General features: G+C 39.0%; 1 long non-coding RNA gene across 1 annotated transcript in view; it reads right to left on the bottom strand.

Annotated features, from left to right (window-relative positions):
* Positions 1-16,835: 16,835 nt before the first annotated feature.
* LOC138813569 (uncharacterized) overlaps positions 16,836-18,658 on the bottom strand; it is a 32,819-nt gene continuing 30,996 nt past the window's right edge. Inside the window, exon 3 of the long non-coding RNA XR_011367850.1 lies at positions 16,836-17,040. This is a non-coding gene — a long non-coding RNA (uncharacterized lncRNA). The remainder of the gene's footprint in view (positions 17,041-18,658) is intronic.

Here is an 18,658-nt window from a genome sequence, read left to right as displayed (position 1 = left end):
GGGGAGGGGGGTATAATTGGGTGGGGGGAGGGGGGAGGCTGGGAAGGGAGGTGAAGGGTAAACAAAGGAGGAGGCTGCAATGCTTGGTAAGAAATGTATGCATTATCCTGCCCATGTAATTGTAGCCCCTCTGTACAGTATGTTCTCAAATAAAATAAAATAAAATTAAAAAAAAAAAAAAAAGAAAAAGTGATACCAATCAGACCTTAAATAGGGATTAGAGATACAGTTGGTATGTAAATGGAGAATTATGGCAGAGTTTCATTGTGCCATTTTTAATTTTTTGTGCTATTCCCGGAGATGAAACTCAGGGCCTAGGCATTATTCCCTGACCGTTTGTACTCAAGGTGCTCTACAACTTGAGCTACAATCCTACTTCTGGCGTGTGTGTGTGTGTGTGTGTGTGTGTGTGTGTGTGTGTGTGTGTGTGTGTGTGTGTGTGTGGAGTTGCATATTGGAGATAAGAGTTTCATGGACTTTTTCTGCCCCGGCTAACTTCAAACCATGATCTTCAACCCCCTGCCTACAATCACAGGCACAAGCCACTAAAACGAGGCTATGTTGCTTTTCATAATGTGAAAGTATGAGTGTGAGTCCCTATTTGAAGGAGAAGCCAACAGTGCTCTTAGTAATTAATGCTATTGTGAATAATGCTGTGATAAACATAGTTGTGCTGGTAGCTTTAGTATGGCCACACTTGTGATCCTTTGGGTAAATGCCCAAAAGTGGGATTGCTGGGTCATAGGGGAGCTCTATGTAGAGTCTTTTGAGGAACCTTCATACTTCTTTCAGAGTGGTTGAACAAGTTTACACTCCCACCAACAATGCAGTAAGGTTCCCTTTTGGCCACATCCCCTCCAGCCTCTGTTGTTACTAGATTTCTTCATTCTAGCCATTCTAACTGGGGTGAGGTGAAATCTCAATGTTGTTTTGATTTGCAGTTCTTTTATGGTCAGAGAAGTTGAGCATTTTTTCATGTGTCTATTGGCCATTCTTATTTCCTCTTCAGAGAGGTCTTTATTAAGTCTTTAGCCCATTTATTAATCAGGTATTGTTTCTTTGATAATTTGTTGTTGGGGGAGCTAATTTTTTGAGTTTGAAGTATATTTTAGATATGTCCATTGTATGGCTAGTGAAGATCTTCTCCTAATCTGTGGGCTTCCTATTGATCTTGCTTGCTGTGTCTTTGCCATGCAGAAGTTTTGCATTTTCATGCAATCCCATTTGTCTAAGCTTTCTTTGATTTGTTGTGTTTCTGGGTCTTTATTAATAAAATTTCAGCCTGTGCCAAGGAGCCCTAAAGTTTCTTCTATTACTTCCTGTAATTTTTTCAGGGTGTCTGCTTTGACTTTGAGGACTTTGATCCATTTGGAGTTGATTCTAGTGCAGGGTGATATATGGGATCTAGTTTTAGTTATCTATAGGTGTTTAACCAATTTTGCCAGCACCATTTACTGAAGAGGCTGTCTTTTTCTGTTTTATTTTTTTAGCTCCCTTATTGAAGATTAGGTGGTTATAGGTCTGTGGGATCATTTCTGGGTCTTCAGTTCTATTCCATTGGCCCTCAGATCTGTTCTGTGCCAGTACCAAGCTGTTTTGATTACAATGGCTTTGTAGTAGAGTTTGAAGTTTGGTATTGATATTCCTCTAGTACTGTTCTTTTTGCTGAGGATTGTTTTTGCTATTCGGGGTCTTTTATTGTTCCATATGACTTTTTTGATTACTTCTATTTCCTTGAAGAATGAGGTTGGGATATTGATAGGTATCGCATTGAATTTGTAGATAGCCTTTGGAAGTATTGCCATTTTCACAGTTAATCCTCTCAATCCAGGAGCATGGGAGGTTTTCCCACTTCCTTTGTTCTGCTTTAATTTCCTTTTTCAGGATTTTAAAGTTTTCATCATAAAGGTCCTTCACTTCTTTAGTTAACTCCTAGGTATATTATTTTTTGTGGGGCTATACAAAAGGAGTTGCTTTCCTGATTTCAGCTGCACTCTTCTCATTATTGGCATACAGGAAAGCCACTGATTTTTTTTTTTTTTTTGGTCAGTCATGGGGCTTGAACTCTGGGCCTGGGCACTCCCTCAGCTCTTCAGCTCAAGGCTAGCGCTCTACTACTTGAGCTACAGCGCCACTTCCGGTTTTCTGGTGGTTTATTGGAGATAAAAGTTTCACGGACTTTCCTGCCCAGGCTGGCTTTGAACCTAGATTCTCAGATCTCAGCCTCCTTAGTAGCTAGGATTACAGGTGAGAGCCACCAGTACCCGGCTAACCCACTGATTTTTGAGGGTTAATTTTGTATGCTGCTACTTTGCCAAAGTTTTGAATCAGCTCAAGTAAGTTGGGAGTCGTCCATGGGGTTCTTTAAATACAAGATCATGTCATCTGCAAAGAGGGAGAGTTTTACTTCATCTTTCCCAATTTGGATCCACTTTACATTTGCATCTTGTCTCATTGTTCTTGCTAGGCATTATAATACTAAATTGAAGAGAAGTGGAGAGAGTGGACATCCTTGTCTCATTCCTGAATTTAGATGAAATGGCTTTAGCTTTTTGCCATTAAGCACAATGCTGGCTGTAGGTTTGCCATACACAAGCTTTACAATATTGAGGAATATTCCATGAATTCCTAGTTTTTCCAGAGCTTTCTTCATCATAAAGGGGTGTTGGATCTTCTCGAGTGCTTTTTTTCTGCATCTATTGAGATAATCATGTGGTTCTTATGCTTGCTCTTATTAATGTGATGAATTATATTAATTGATTTGCATATATTGAGCCAGCTTGGCATCCCTGAAATGAATCCTGTTTGATTGTGGTGTATGTTTTTTTGATGAGTTGTTGAAGTCGATTGGCCAAAATTTTGTTGAGAAGGTTTGCATTGATTTTCATCAAAAAATGGGTCTATAGTTCTCTTTCTTTTATGAATCCATGCCTGGTTTGGGGATGAGGGTTATGATGGCTTCACAGAAGGAGTTTGGTGGTGAAATTTTACTTTCAATTTCATTGAAGAGTTGGAGGAGTATTGGTGTGCGTTCTGCTTTGAAGGCCTTATAGAATTCAGCTGTAAAACCATCTGGTCCTGGGCTTTTCTTGGGTGGGAGGTCTCTTATTGCTGTTTCTATTTTGATGCTTGATATGGATCTGTTAAGTTGGTATAAATCATCTTGATTTATTTTGGGCATGTCAATATTTGTTAGAAATTCATCCATTTCTTCCAGATTCTAAAGCTTATTAGCATAAAGGTTTGGGAAGTATTCCCTTATAATATTCTGAATCTTGGTTGTTTCTGTGGTGATGTTACCATGCTCATCTCTGAGTTAGTTTATATGGGTGTGTTCTCTTCTTTTTCTAGTAAGATTTGCTAAGGGTACATCAATTTTGTTATTTTTTTCCAAGACCCAACTCTTTGTTTTGTTGATTCTTTCTATGGTTGTTTTGGGCGCTAATTCATTTAATTCTGATTCAATTTTAATTATTTCTTTCTGTTTATAGGATTGGGGTTTAGCTTGTTGCTCGTTTTCAAGGGCTTCAGGTGCCTCATTAAGTCATTGGTTTCAGATCTCTCAATTTGTTGATGCAGGAACTCAGAGCTATAAACTTGTCTCTGAGTACTGCCTTTGCTATGAATGGATCAAGAAAATGTGGTGTATATATACAATGGAATTCTATGCCTCCATCAAAAAGAATGACACTGCCCCATTTGTTAGGAAATGGAAATACCTGGAGAAAATTATATTAAGTGATGTAAGCCAGACTCAAAAAACATAGGTCCCATGGTTTCCCTTAGCTGCAATATTTCTAAGACAAGCAGAAGAGGTCAAAAGTTATGTACATATGACCACAAAAGATGATGCTAAGCAAAATGAATCCCGAGATAGGGACACAAGAGGTTTTATCTTTGTTGCTGTTCTTTTTAATCTACTTATAATGTACTATGTGATTTTTTTTTGTTCTTCCCCCATGGTACAACACCTGTTGTCACTGTATTTGATTCCAGTGTCCTGCATCTTGTATATACATTTTTTTTAATTTGGGGAGGGGAAGGGAAATAACAAAATGCTGAAATAAGGATACAGGATGACCCATTGTATCAATGAGGTGTACAAGATAGTATGGTAAAAACGAACTTTACAACTTTGTGGGGAGAGAGGGAGGAGTTGGTAGGTGTAAAGGAAAGGGATGGTAGGGGAAAAGTAAAGGAAGATGGAACAATGCTCGATAGGAAATAGACTCATTATCTTGCTCATGTAACTGTAACCCCTCTGTACAGTATCTTTACAATAAAAATACATACTAAGAACTAAAAGTAATTAATACTATTTGTGGAATTGAGTTATATATCCAGAGGGCACAATTCAGATATTGTGATTCTGTGGATGTGGGATGTAGGTATTGAGGCTTTAACGTTTTTAACAATTTCTCAAGTGAAGCTGACACTGCCTTGGAAATCTTGCTTGTTTGTTTTTGCTGGTTCTAGGCCTTGGACTCAGGGTTTGAGTGCTGTCCCTGAATGCCTTTGTACAAGGTTAGTGCTCTGCTACTTAAGTCACAGCTTCACTTCTAGCTTTTTGAAGGCTAATTGGAAAGAAGCATCTCACAGACTTTCCTGCCTGGTCTGGCTTCAAACTGTAATCCTCAGATGTCATCCTCCTGAGAAGCTAGGCATGAGCCACTGACCCCTGGCATGGAAAACATTTTATAAGAAACACTGGGCTCTAATTTCAAAGATAACTCCATAAAAATTTCAGCATGGGTGTTTTATTTTTAAGAAATTATAAGATAGACAAGTTAGTTCCAAAGAATTCACAAAAATTCAAAGAATATAGCCAAAACAGTCATGAAAAATTACTATCACTGGAATACTGAATAATCTGATTTCAAGATGCGCTGTTGCACTAATCCTGATTTAGTGGTATTGTCTAAAGATAGAAACATAGATCAATGGATCAGAAAAGAGAGTTCTGAAGCAGACTAACATAAAAATCAACCTAGGTTTTAAAAAATTATCTGTAAGTGGTTGTACAAAGGAGTTTCAATTCCACACGTCAGTTTATGACTGCAATGCATCTTACTCAATATCATTCTCCCCTGTATTCCAACCCCACCCATTACCTCAACTTCCCTGCTTCCATTTTCATATATATATATATACATTGAATATCATGGTTTTACTCACTAACCCTTTCTCTCTCTATTCATCTGTTCCCCTCTCCTTGACTTACCCATCTGACAATACAAATTCCAGCTCCTGGTATTCATTTTGTTAAACTATAAGTTAGTTTGCTCAAAGGAATTATGCCATTGTAATCCTCCCCAATGTATACCATACTTCAATTTGTGTAATATATGTGTGTTACATGCATAGGGCCCTATATTTCTTTTCATGCATGTTTAATCATTTGGATCTATTTTCCACATGTGAGAGAAAACATGTGCCTTTTGTCTCTCTGAGCTTGACTTACAGATCAGTGTGTGTGTGTGTGTGTGTGTGTGTGTGTGTGTGTGTGTGTGTGTGTGTGTGTGTGTGTGTGTCTTGAACTCAGGGTCTTGGTACTGTCCCCTTAGCTTTTCCACTCAAGGATAGCACTCTATTACTTTAACCACAGCTCCACTTCCAGCTTTTTGGTAATTAATTGGAAAAAATTAATTGGAAACATGACATTTCTGCCTGGTCTGGCTTCAAAACATGATTTTCAGAACTCAGCCTCCTGATTAGCTGGGGTTGCAGGGGTGAGCCACGGCACTGACCTGGCTCATTTCCAAGTTTTGATGAGGACTCAGAACAACACTGGTGCTCAGGGCAATGGAAATGCTGCAACTGTTTTGAGCTGCCTTTTTTGAGTATATTTTGTTTTTAGCAAATTGAAGATACATTTATAATAGGGTCTGATAATTACACACCTAGGTATTTTTCCAGTAACATCATGTCATATGTAGAAACAGAGAATTCTGTGTGAGTATTCATAGAGGCTTTACAAATTAAAGTCACAAACTGAAAGCAGTCCAAATATCCCTCAATGGGAGAATACAGAATGTGATACATTTTTTCAATGGTATAATATTCAGCTGTTCAAAGGAATAGATTATAGATATATTTCAATGGTATATTGAAGGTAGGCACTAGTGGCTCACACCTGTAATCCTAGCTAGTCTGGAAGCTGAGATCCTTGGATCAAGGTTCAAAGCCAACTCAGGCAGATCAATCTGTGAGACTCTTATATCCAATTAACCAGCAAAAAATTAGAAGTGGAGGTATGGCTCAAGTAATAGAGATCCAATCTTGAGCGAAAAATCCAAGCAAGAATGCAAGCCCCAGAAATCACACACACACACACACACACACACACACACACACACACACACACACACACACACACACACACACACACACACACATGTTGAGCAACAAAGTCCAACAGAAAAGAGTTTCACATATCCTATATGGTTCTGCTTATACTAAATGTGATGAAAGACAGGGGAATCTTTTTGGTAATTCAAATATTTTATATCTTCATTAAGATGATGCATACCTTCCCCTCTCTATCTTTTGATCAGGATTTAAACCAAGGACTTTGCACTTGCTCAGCTGGTGCTCTGACACTTAATCCATGCCTCCAACCCAACTTTTTGCTATTGATTTTGGAGACAAACCCTTGCATTTTGGAGCTAGAGCTTGCCTAGGCTGGCTTCAAACTGTGTATGATCATTTGGATCTCAGCCTCCGGCATAGCTAGGATTATAAGTGTGAACCACTGGCATTTAGGCATATTTTTCAAAACTTTCTACATTTAAATGGACTACAGTATACAGTATTGCAGGTAAGTTATACCTAAATATAAGTGATTTTTTTAACTATGTAGTCCAAGTTGACATCACACTCTTGATTTTCCTATCTCAGTTTTGGGATTAAAGGTATGTGCCACCAATACCCTGCTTGGTGGCATCATTTAAATTTTTATTGACATATAGCAAATTGTATACAGTAAGGGTTTCATCATGACATCTCCCTACATGAATTATTCTAAAAGTCAATATATAAAGAAATATTTAGGAACACTCTAGTTACACAAGATGTAAATACTATAACATTCTTTCTCAACAAACTTTCTTATTTAAAATATTTTCATAATTATAACTCTACAACTTGAAGACTGCTTAATTTCTAAATTCTAATTTCTAATGAATCTGTTTAACTTCTATATTTTCATCTCTGGAGTTCATAGAATCCAATAATTACTTACAGCTACTTGACAAAATAGGTTCTGATAATTGCTTTATATATGAAGTAGTGTATATACTTGTGCAAAAAGGAGACACAATCCAAGTCTTTCACAGTGTAAGCATATCAGGGTTCTATTTTATGACATAATTATAAAATGCTATTCAACATGAATTTGGATAAATATTGAACTCTAGAAAGCTACTCAATAACAATGGCTACCTGTGACATTTTTATTAGGTCTAATCTTTTGGGAGCAAGAATTCAATTATCATCAATACTTCTAATCCAAAGGCAAGAGCAAAAAACAATCTGAAGAAAGAACCAAATTGTTCCTTGTCACCAGGACACCATCCATTTCATTTTGCCTTGGTTAAATGAAAAGGGTTGATGGATGTTAATTTCATTATAGACCTTTAATGCTACAGTAAATAATCCATCTTTTCTGATGAAATACAGTCATGTTTCAGAATTCTGTCATTGTCTTTCACTGTAGCTCAGATTCCTAGGACCTTTTGATCCTTAGATGAGGCCTTTGCTAACTTCCTTTAGAACTGTGGACAGATGCATTTCAGCACTGGCAGGATTAGCTGGGTTAACAATCTTCTGAACTCTGATATACATGGACTGCCTTAGTCACGTTTCTGAAAAATATAAGGAGAAGTTATAAATGCTATAAGGGCAATTTCTTGATTCATGATTTCTTTTTCCTTTTGTTGTTTCTTTGTTTTATTTTTTGTTTTTGTTTTTGTGCCAGTACTGGGACTTGAACTCAAGGCATGCATGCTGCCCCTGAGATTTTTACCACTCCAGGCTGGCACTCTACCACTTGAGCCACATTGTGATTCACTTCTGGTTTTTTAGTGATTAATTGGAGATAAGAGTCTCATGTGCTTTCTTGCTCAGACTGGTTCTGACTCTCACAGGATCCTCAGATCTCAGCCTCCTGAGTAGCTAGCATTACAGGTGTGAGCCATGATTTCTTGAAAGCCTAAGAAAATAGAGAGAGAAACTATAAAAACTTTTTTACAGACTTGAAATCAGCCAGGTGCTTGTATCCTAGTACATGTAATCCTAGCTACTCAGGAGGCTGAGAGCTGAGGATCACAGACCAAAGCCAACTCCAGTTGGGATGCCCATGAGATTCTTACCTCCAATTAACCCACAAAAAGCCAGAAGTGGAGCTGTAGTTCAAATGTTAGAGTACCACTACCAGGCTTTGAGTTCAAGCTCCAGTACCAGTACACACACACACACACACACACACACACACACACACACACACACACACACACACACACACACACACACGAAAACTTGAAATCTAAAGGTCCACTTCTGATTGGGAAGGAAGTAGAAAATGTACAGATAGCACTGTAAAAATGAAGATGGGAAGAGAGGGAGGGTTTTCTTTTTCTTTTTCTTTTTCTTTTTGGGTCCGGTCGTGGGGCCTGAACTCTGGGCCTGGGCGCTGTCCCTCAGCTCTTCAGCTCAAAGCTAGCGCTCTCCCACTTGAGCCACAGCGCCACTTCCGGCTTTTTTCTTTTTGCTTATGTGGTGCTGAGGAATCGAACCCAGGGCCTCATGCATGCAAGGCAAGCACTCTACCACTGAGCCACCTTCCCAGCCCCAAAAAGGAGGGTTTTCTGAGTGATCATGTTTTCATTAAGAAATCACTGATGCAGCTGAGCCCTGGTAGCTGAAGTCTATAATCCCAGCTACTCAGGAAGCTGAAATCTGATGATAGTGGTTCAAGGCCAGCCTGGGCAACAAAGTTCATGACATTCTCTTCATCAGTGAACCACTAAAAAGACAAAGGTGGAGCAATGGCTCAAGTGGTAGGGTGCTAGCCTTAAGCAAAAGAGCTCAAATACAGCACCTAAGCCCTGAATTCAAGCAGCAGGGCTGGCATGAAAAGTGGGGAGAGAAAGAGAGGAAGGAAGGGAGTAAGAAGGAGTACATCATTAGTTACCATGGCTACTCTGAACCTTGTAAACATCACACGATTCTTCAGAATGTACTTTGGGAGGAGTACAATAAATACAAAATGAATTCTTCAGGGTTTGTCACAAATGCCCAGGCCAGAGTTGTGTGGACTCCCCCTGAAGTTGCACCATAAACAAAATCTTTCACAGCCCTGACCTTCAGGGAAAGACTAACATATAATTTAAGTTATTTGGGGGTGAAAAAAATGTTGTTTTGTCTTCTAACCTTTAATGTCCACACATGCTCCCACCGGTGCATATGCACACACATACACATGTACATGCCACACACATATACTTGTGCACACACATCATCCATGTTCACACACATGCACACACGCATCCATGCACACACATAAGATGGCTCTGCGGAAAGGAATGGGCAGCCCAAAGACAAACTCAGTGATGTCCCAGCAGGACTGTTGTGCTCTGGACCCTCTCCGTTGCAGGACAGGAGCACTGTGACATGCAGTCAAGTCCTCGTTGGGCTGAAAAATTCATTCACATGATTTCAATTGCTAACATCTTCAATCCACACAGCTCTTTCTTGGGCATTTGTGGCAAGCCCCACTGATGGCGCTATGGCAGGTAGAATACTTGTGTAACATGCCTGAAGCCGGGGAAGCAAATGTGCAGGCTACAAGTGATCTAGGCAGAGCAAGATGCTCAGAGCAGCCTCTATGGGGCTAGTAACCAAGGAAGAACATTGAAAAGGCATCCAACCACTGGACCCACTTGTGTGAAACGGTAGGCCCTCACTAACCACCGTGAATGAAGTTCACTCTGAGGGATGTGTCATAATTCTATAGAGTTTGGGGGAGAGAAAAAGCTCAAAAGTCACAAGCTGAGCTGTGGCTCAAGTGATAGCTTCAGTATTGAGTGAAGAGCTCAGGGATGATGCCCAGGCCCTGAGCCACCTGTGCCCCTGTTCCTGCCAGCTTACCCAAAAAGCCAGAAATGGAATTTTGAATTAAAAAAAAACAACTAAGCAATAGAATCAGACCCTGAGTTGTAGCTCCAACACAAAACAAAACTCTCCTCTTACGGAACCACTCTAAGCTACGTACAGATTCCTACTACGTATAACTCCATTGACATATGTCTTCCCAACTGAAGTTTATTTTACCCTGCATAAGTGTCATAAAATAGGATCCTTCGTGTAATCCATCCTAGATGATTTTTGACATTTCTCATATTTTTTCATTCCTTTTTCCTAATAACAATTTTATGAAATTCTACTCCAAGGCTTTGGTTACTGCAAATACTCCTGGATTACAAGAATTTGACACACTTTTTTTTTTTCTTTTTTTGGGTCCGGTCGTGGGGCCTGAACTCTGAGCCTGGGCGCTGTCCCTCAGCTCTTCAGCTCAAGGCTAGTGCTCTACCACTTGAGCCACAGCACCACTTCAGCTTTTTTCTTTTTGCTTATGTGGTGCTGAGGAATCGAACCCAGGGCCTCAAGCATGCAAGGTAAGCGCTCTACCACTGAGCCACCTTCCCAGCCCAAACTTGACACACTTTTTAAGGTGAATAATCTCTTAAATACCCAAAGTTGTAATAACAAAGGTTGAATATTTACATGAAACTTTTATCTCTTCAATTAACTACCAAAAAGCTGGAAGTAGTTCTGTAGCTCAAGTGCTAGAACACTAGCCTGAGTGAAAAAAGCTCAGGGACAGCATCTAGGCCCGGAGTTCAAGCCCCAGGTCTAGCACAAAAATAAAAGAATGTTACATAGTGTTTTCCATTCTTTTCTCCCAACACCTCCATGAGGTGGGTATTTCTGTCTTCGTCCTAGGCTAGAAGCCATGGCATAGAGAAGTTAAGTCACCCAACATGGCCCTGTACAAAGTGTTGGCACTGATATGTGAATCTAAGTATCCAGTTTCAAAGTTCCATATTCATCACCATGATGGCAAGGAGTCAGGCTCTGAGCAATGGAGCATCCTCCTTGAGCTTCAGAACTCCTTGGAAAGCTGCCCACTGGCCTTAAGCCTGTCTCAACAAAGGCATATTCTTAGGGAGTACAAAAGATTGGAGAGTGGGCTGTGAATGTGGTTCAGTGGTAGAGTGCTTGCCTAGCATGTATGAAGCCCTGGGTTCGATTCCTCAGTACCACATAAATAGAAAAAGCTGGAAGTGGTGCTGTGGCTCATGGGGTAATGTACTAGCCTTGAGAAAAAAGAAGCTCAGGACCAATGCCCAGGCCCTGGACTGGCCAAAAAAAAAAAGCATTAAGTTACAATAAGCAAAACAATCACATATTTAAAAAAAAAAGATTGAGATGTGTATTTTTAAAAAGTAAAACACTGTAATCCTCCACTTCTCCAACCTCTAACCTCTCCCCCACATTTTTTGGTTGCTCATTGGATGTAAGAATCTCATCGACTTTTTTCCCATGCTGGCTTCCAACCTTGATCCACAGATCTCAGAATCCTAAATAGCTAGATTACAGGCATGAACCACCAGCACTTGGCCAACTGTGTTCTTTTCCATCTAGATATACAGTTCTCCTTGCACTGTTTATGGGAAAGACTTTATCTTTTCCCCATGGAATTTCTATAGAATCTTGCCTAAGAATCAAGAATTCTAAGTATAAATATTTGCTGACTCTCAATTTTGTTTCACAGATACCCATTTTGAGTTATAAAATACCATGCTCTTTTTTAAAATAATGTTTTTTTATTGTGAAAATACTGTACAGACAGGTTACAGTTACATGAGCAAGGTAATGAGTACATTACTTACCAAACATTGTTGCCTCCTCCTTTGTTTTTCCCCTACCATCCCTTCCTTCCCACCTCCTCAACTACACCCCCCCCCCAGTCTAAATTGTAAAGTTTGTGTTTCAACATAGTGTCTTGTACATCTCATTGTTGCAATGGGTCAACCTGTATCCCTATTAAAACAATTTGCTTTTTCCCTTCCCTTCCCAAATTATACCAACATCAAATACAGAGAAGCAGGGGTTATACTGTGGGGGAGGGACATACAAAGCAACAAAAGAAATCACATGGTACCTTATAAATAAGTTAGAAACAATAGCAAGAAAGAAAAAAACCACTTATGTCCCTATCTTGGGGTTCATTTTGCTTAACATCATCTTATCTGACCTTTTTTGCTTGTCCCAGACATATACTAGTTACTTAAAATAAGGGAAACCATGGGACCTATGTTTCTTTGGGCCTGGCTTACCTCACTTAATAGAATTTTTCCAAGTCTTTCCATTTCCTTCCATTTCCTAACAAATGGGGCAAGGTCATTCTTTCTGATGGAGGCATAGAATTCTAGTGTGTGTGTGTGTGTGTGTGTGTGTGTGTGTGTGTGTGTGTGTGTGTGTGTGTGTGTGTGTGTGTGTGTGTGTGTGTGTGTGTGTGTGTGTGTGTGTGTGTGTGTGTGTGTGTGTGTCCCATTTTCTTGATCCATTCATCTACTGAGGGGCATCTGGGTTGGTTCCATATCTTAGCTATAGTAAATGATGCTGCAATAAACATAGTTGTGCTGGTAGCTTTAGTATAGTTTTGTTGGTGATCATGTTTTGACTACTGTTGCCTTGTTAGACATCTTGAAATCAATTAATGAAGAATTCTTCATTTTTACTGTTATTCTTTGAAGATTTTTTTGGCCTATTCTTGGCTTCTTCCTTTAACATATGAATTTCAGTGTCTCTTGCCAGCTGATATTTTAGTCATATTTGTATTCAATCTGTAGATTAACTTGAGGGGTGCTGCCACTTCAACAATACTGAATTTTCTAATCCATGAATATGGGATAAGTTTCCATTTGCTTTAGGTTCTCTTTCTTTTTTTCAGAATTATTTTGTAATTAGATTTTGTAATTCTTTAGGTAAAATTATGTCTGAGTATTTTGATGCTATCATAAATAGAAATCTTTCCTTGATTTAATTTTCAGAGAATTAAATGCTACTTTAGAGAAATATAACTGATTATTTTATATATTGGCCTTGTGTTCTACAGCTTTATTTAACTTGTTTGTTACTTCTGTAGTTTGGGGGGTATTATGTCACTTTTCTATAGGGGAATATTTTCTACTTTCTTTGAAATCTGGATTCATTACATTTAATTGTATTGACTAATCTCTGGTTACGACCGTCAGTCCCAATCCGAGGAGAAATGGCTAGAACAGGCATCCTTGTTTTGTTCTTTTGTTAGTGGGAAAATACTGAGTCTTTCACCACTCAAGTAACTTGTTAGCTGGGGATTTCACAGATGCCCTTCTTTAGATTATGTTCACTTCAACCCGAGTTTTGTTGAATGTTGTTATTACTAAAGAGTTTGCAAGCTGGGTGCTGGTGACTCATACCTAGAGTCCTAGCTATTCAGGAGGCTGAGATCTGAGGACTAAAGTTCAAACCCAGGAAAGTTTATGAGACTCTTTTCTCTAATTAACCACCAAAAAGCTGAAAGTGGAGCTGTGGCTCAAGTGATAGAGAGCCATCTTTGAGTGAAAAAGCTAAAGGAAAAAGGGGTGGGGGAGGGTGAACAAATGCAATCAAAGCATGCTATTCAGTATCCACTATGTGGAAAATGACCTTTGTGGAATTCGTGGGCAGAGATGAGAGGGGGAAATGAGAGGAAAGAGGAATGACAATGTCCAAAAAATAAATTTACTTATTACCTGACTTATGAAATGGTAGTCCTTCTGTGCAGCACCTTAATAACAATGAAATTATTTTTTAAAGCTAAGGAACAGTGCTCAGACTGAATTCATTCAATCCCAGTGAAATGATTATCAATTTTGTTGATCATTTAATCCCAATATTTTTCTTGTGAAAGACTTTTGATTACTAATGCAATCTCTGGTTTCACTTCTCTATTTATAACTCAAATTTCTGTGTCTTCTTGAGTCAATTTTTATGTTTCTTTTTTCAGCTTATATACCATTAATTATCCCTTATGTTTAATTTTTAATGTTTTATTATCTTTAAGTACTTGTACAAAGAGTTGCTTTTCAACAAAAGTTTATGAATACTATGTGTCTTGATGAATGTTACCTCTTTCAACATTCTCATCCATTCCTCCTATCCCCTTCTCTCCTCTTAAATTTTGTAGGATATACATTAAATTCTATATAGATATTTCAAGAGAATGTACATTATTCTGTAGAGTGTCCTAGAAATAAGTATGTTAGGTTTGTGCATAGAGTTGTACAGGTCTTCCATTTCCTTTTTTTTTTTTTTTTTTTTTTTTGTCGGTTGTGGGGCCTGAACTCTGGGCCTGGGTACTGTCCTTCAGCTCTTCAGCTGAAGGCTAGCGCTCTACCACTTGAGCCACAGTGCCACTTCTGGCTTTCTTTCTGCTTATGTGATGCTGAGAAATCAAACCTGGGACCTCATGTATACAAGGCAAGTACTCTACCACTGAGCCACCTTCCCAGCCCACTATTTGTTTCTTCTTCATTGATCTTCTGACTAGGTTTTTCCATTCATTGTGAAATGGTGAATTCAAGAGGTCTGTTATTATGAGACATTATCAATTTCTTCCTTCAAGCCAATCACTTTTTCCTTTAGATATTCTGGGCCTTGGTACTAGGTACATAAAAGATTATAATGGTTATAGCTTCCTTATGGATCAATATATTGTTATTGTAAAATCTCCCTATTTATCTCTAATAATATTTTAAATGTTTTGTCTGATATTAGTATAGCCACTCCAGGTTTCTTATGGTGTTTGTTAGAATGATGTATTTTTTTCTACTTACTTTATATCTTTGAATCCAAAATATGGCTCCAACTTTATCCTTGATATGTATCCTATGGATGGTGTATAATTGGATGTCTTTTCTAGCCAGTCTGAGAATACCTGGCTTTTGGTCCAAAATGTTTTAATCTTTTTATCTTGATCCAAAATGCTTTTTTTTATTGTGAAAATACCATACAGAGGGGTAACAATTACATGAGCAAGGTAATGAGTACATTTCTTATCAAGCATTGTTGCCTCCTCCTTTGTTTCCCCCTACCATCCCTGCCCTTCCATCTCCCCACTCCTCCAAAGTTGTAAAGTTTGTTTTCGACATAACGTTTTGTACATCTCATTGTTGCAATGGATCCATCTGTATCCCTATTTAAACGATTTGTTTTTTCCCTTCCCCTCCACAAATTATACCAACATCGAATACAGTGAAAACAGGAGTTATACCGTGGGGGAGGGACATACAAAGCAACAAAGAAATCATCTTATAAATATGTTAGAAACAATAGCAAGAAAGAAAACCATATGTTTTAATTGTTTTATTTGTTTTCTTTTTCTTTTTAGTCCTCAAATTTCTTTTTTTATTTAAATTTATTTACTGTTATTGTAAAGGTGATGTATAGAGGGGTTACAGTTATATGTCGGGTAAAAAGTACATATTTTAAACAAGGTCACCCCTTCCCTGGCTCTCTCCCAGTTTTTCTCTCCCTTCCTCACCCATGAGTTATACAGTATATTTCCAACATAGTGACTAGTGAGTATCACCGTTGCATTTGTTCACCCTTTGACCGAATTTTTTAATATAACTATTTTAATTTTGTTTATCTCAAATAAAAGAGTTAAGAGACAGTGTTCAGACCCTGAGTTCAAATCTCAGTACTGACAAAAAGGGGAAAGAAGAGGTGAGAGCTGGCATACTAACAACCATCTAAGAAGTAGCAGTAGGTAAAGAAACTTACTGTCCTTATTCAATCACCGCCCCCCCACCCACCATTTTGTCTGGTCATTAAGAGAAATCACATTTGCTTATCTTTATGTTTATCTGAAAGAATGTCAAGTATGATCATTTTGATCTGAAAAATGTCAAGTATATGCTCACAAGTCTGTATGCATATAAAAGTACTACACTGGACTTAGTTTCTTTTTTCAGGTATTTGTTTTTCTTTTGGCTGCAGCTTGAACTCAGGGCCTCATGCTCTTGTTTGGCTCTACCACTTGAGCCATAGCTTCACTTTGGGCTATTTACTGGTTAATTGGAGAAAAGAGCCTCATGGACTTTCCTTCCCTGTCTAGCTTCAAACCAAGATCCTCAGATCCCAGCCTCCTGAGTAGCTAGGATTATAGATGTAAGCCACCAGCGCCCAGCTCTTCCAGGCATTTGTATCCATTACTAGAAGATCCAGTTGAGTTGATAACTTTAAATATTTGTGAGACCTGGAGCACTGAAAGTGGACAAGGAAAATCATACTGGGAGAAAAGAGCTCCCCCGTAAGCCACAGAGACTCTGTTGAGAGTTTAATGAGATAATGGCTGTATGGAGACCTGATACAAGTTGGTACCCAAAGCACATATTGACAACAATGATGACGATGATGATTGCTACCTAGTGGTTGCCGGATCTCAATCTGTACAAAGACTTTGGGACCACTCAGCCATGCATTAAACACTGCCAGAAATGTTTCTTGTTCCCCAGCACATGTTTTGGCCCCAAATATAAATGTTAATGTTAAACTCTCATCTATTCTCTGGCATCTCGAGCTGCAGCCCTTTCTAATTTCACTCAGATAAACATAGCCAAGTATTTTCTTCCAAAACACATCTACAGTCCATCCAAGGGCTTTCCTACAGACAGATTCCCAGAACACCAAGCAAAAACGAAAAGACGTCAAGTAAACAAAAGCAACTTTATTTACCCCAAAAAAGTCAACTTAAGATTGAACAGAGGAAGAATGAATCAGCCTCGCTCACCATCAGCAGATGTTTCTTGTGGTCAGTGTGCAGTTTCATTTTTTTCTTTTCTTTTTTAGATCTCTGCCTGTCTTTTGCAAGCTTTAGTGTGTGTGCAAACCACCTGGTGGGCTTCTAAATTGAAGATTCCGAGGACCCAACTTCAGAGAATTCAGCACCTGGAAGGAGTATGAGAAAATTGTATGTGATCATCATCCTAAAATCTCAGCAAAGAGATGACCGCCACATCAAGTCATTGGTACTGGCTACGTTCGTTGTCTTTTCCTACTCTGGAGGAGTTTATAGCTGTAAAGTGAAGTGTACCATTATGGCTAATTCCACAGCTGCACAAGGAAATGCCCCACCCTGGCTATCCATGGTCCCTCCTGTTTCTGTTTTGACCACCTGCTCTGCCAGCTGCCTTGTTCTTGGAATGGCTGCCTTACATGGAGAGAATAACCCATAGCTGTTTTCAATTAGGTAAACAAAACCATTGGTTATTCTACAAACCATTTCAGAAACTGTTTACCAAGGGAGACGCACAGCTTGAAGTCTGGCCTGATGGGGTATGCTCAGGAAAAGGAGCATCAGCATCAACCTGCACAACTGCTTCTGGGCTGGGGTGCTCAAACATGTCCCCTTTGGAGAAAGGTCACACAGAAAGTGGGAAGTATTGTCCTAAGCATCATCTCTTCTTCTCTCATGGCTTCTTCATGGCTTACTGGATACAAATGTTACAGGTGCTAATGACTCCCATGTGAGGAGGTCTGCATTCACCCAAGAGGGGTTCAAACTACAGTCATGTCCCAGAGGAGCTATGATGCACGTGCTTGCTACCTGGCAAGAAGAAAATAGGTAAGACTTTGGCAAAACGAAAACTAATCCATTAAATCAATGCATGACCAAATGAATGATATGCGTGACCTTACATAATTTCAATGATGTTAGGAAACTTCTAATTTAGCTGAGCACTGATGACTCATGCCTGTCATCTTAGCCACTCAAGAGGCTGAGATCTGATGATCCAGGTTTGAAGATAGCATGGGTAGAAACATAAGGGAGACACTTAAAAAAACTGGAAAATGGAGATATGGCTCAAGTGGTACAGCACCAGCCATGAGTAGAAAAGTTAAATGAGAACATGAGGCCCTGAGTTCAGGGCCCCAGTACAAGCAACATGCACAAAAGAAAACTAGTAACTTGTATTAATTAGACCCATTAATTCTAATGTTCTTCCATCTTCTTTTTTGTTGGTGGTGGTAATGGTGGTTGGGGAGCTTGAACTCAGAGTCTGGGCACTATGCCTGAGCTTTTTGGTTCAAGGCTAATGCTCTACCACTTTGAGTCACAACGCCACTTCTAGTTTTTTGGTAGTTAATTGGAGATAAGCATTTCATGGACTTTCCTTCCCAGGCTGGCTTTGATCTGCCATCCTTGGATTTCAGCCTCTTGAATACAGGATTACAGGCATGAGCCACCAGTGGCTGGTTTCCCATTGTCTTTTGATTCTTGGCTTTTCCATACCTGTAACTGAAGCTCAGTTTATTAGTAAATTCCAAGGATGATGCAAAGTCTTCAGATGGGAGAATATTGAAAGAACATAGATAGGTTGTTCTTGGATGGATACCTCCATGAGAAGAAAAGAGAGAGAGAATGGCATAGGGCATACACATATACATATGTATAAATATAGTAGATGGATGCATAATAGATATACATTTAGATAAATATACATGTATACTTGAAAATAATTATATATTGAGTAGCTCTATGTTGTTGGACAAATTTTATAAAATG

The sequence above is a fragment of the Dipodomys merriami genome, unplaced genomic scaffold (assembly GCF_024711535.1).
Source record: "Dipodomys merriami isolate MVZ:Mamm:240054 unplaced genomic scaffold, mDipMer1.0.p SCAF_6, whole genome shotgun sequence".
Lineage (NCBI taxonomy): Eukaryota > Metazoa > Chordata > Mammalia > Rodentia > Heteromyidae > Dipodomys > Dipodomys merriami.
Note: the sequence above shows the minus strand (reverse complement) of the source record. Positions and strands in the feature narration are given on the sequence as shown.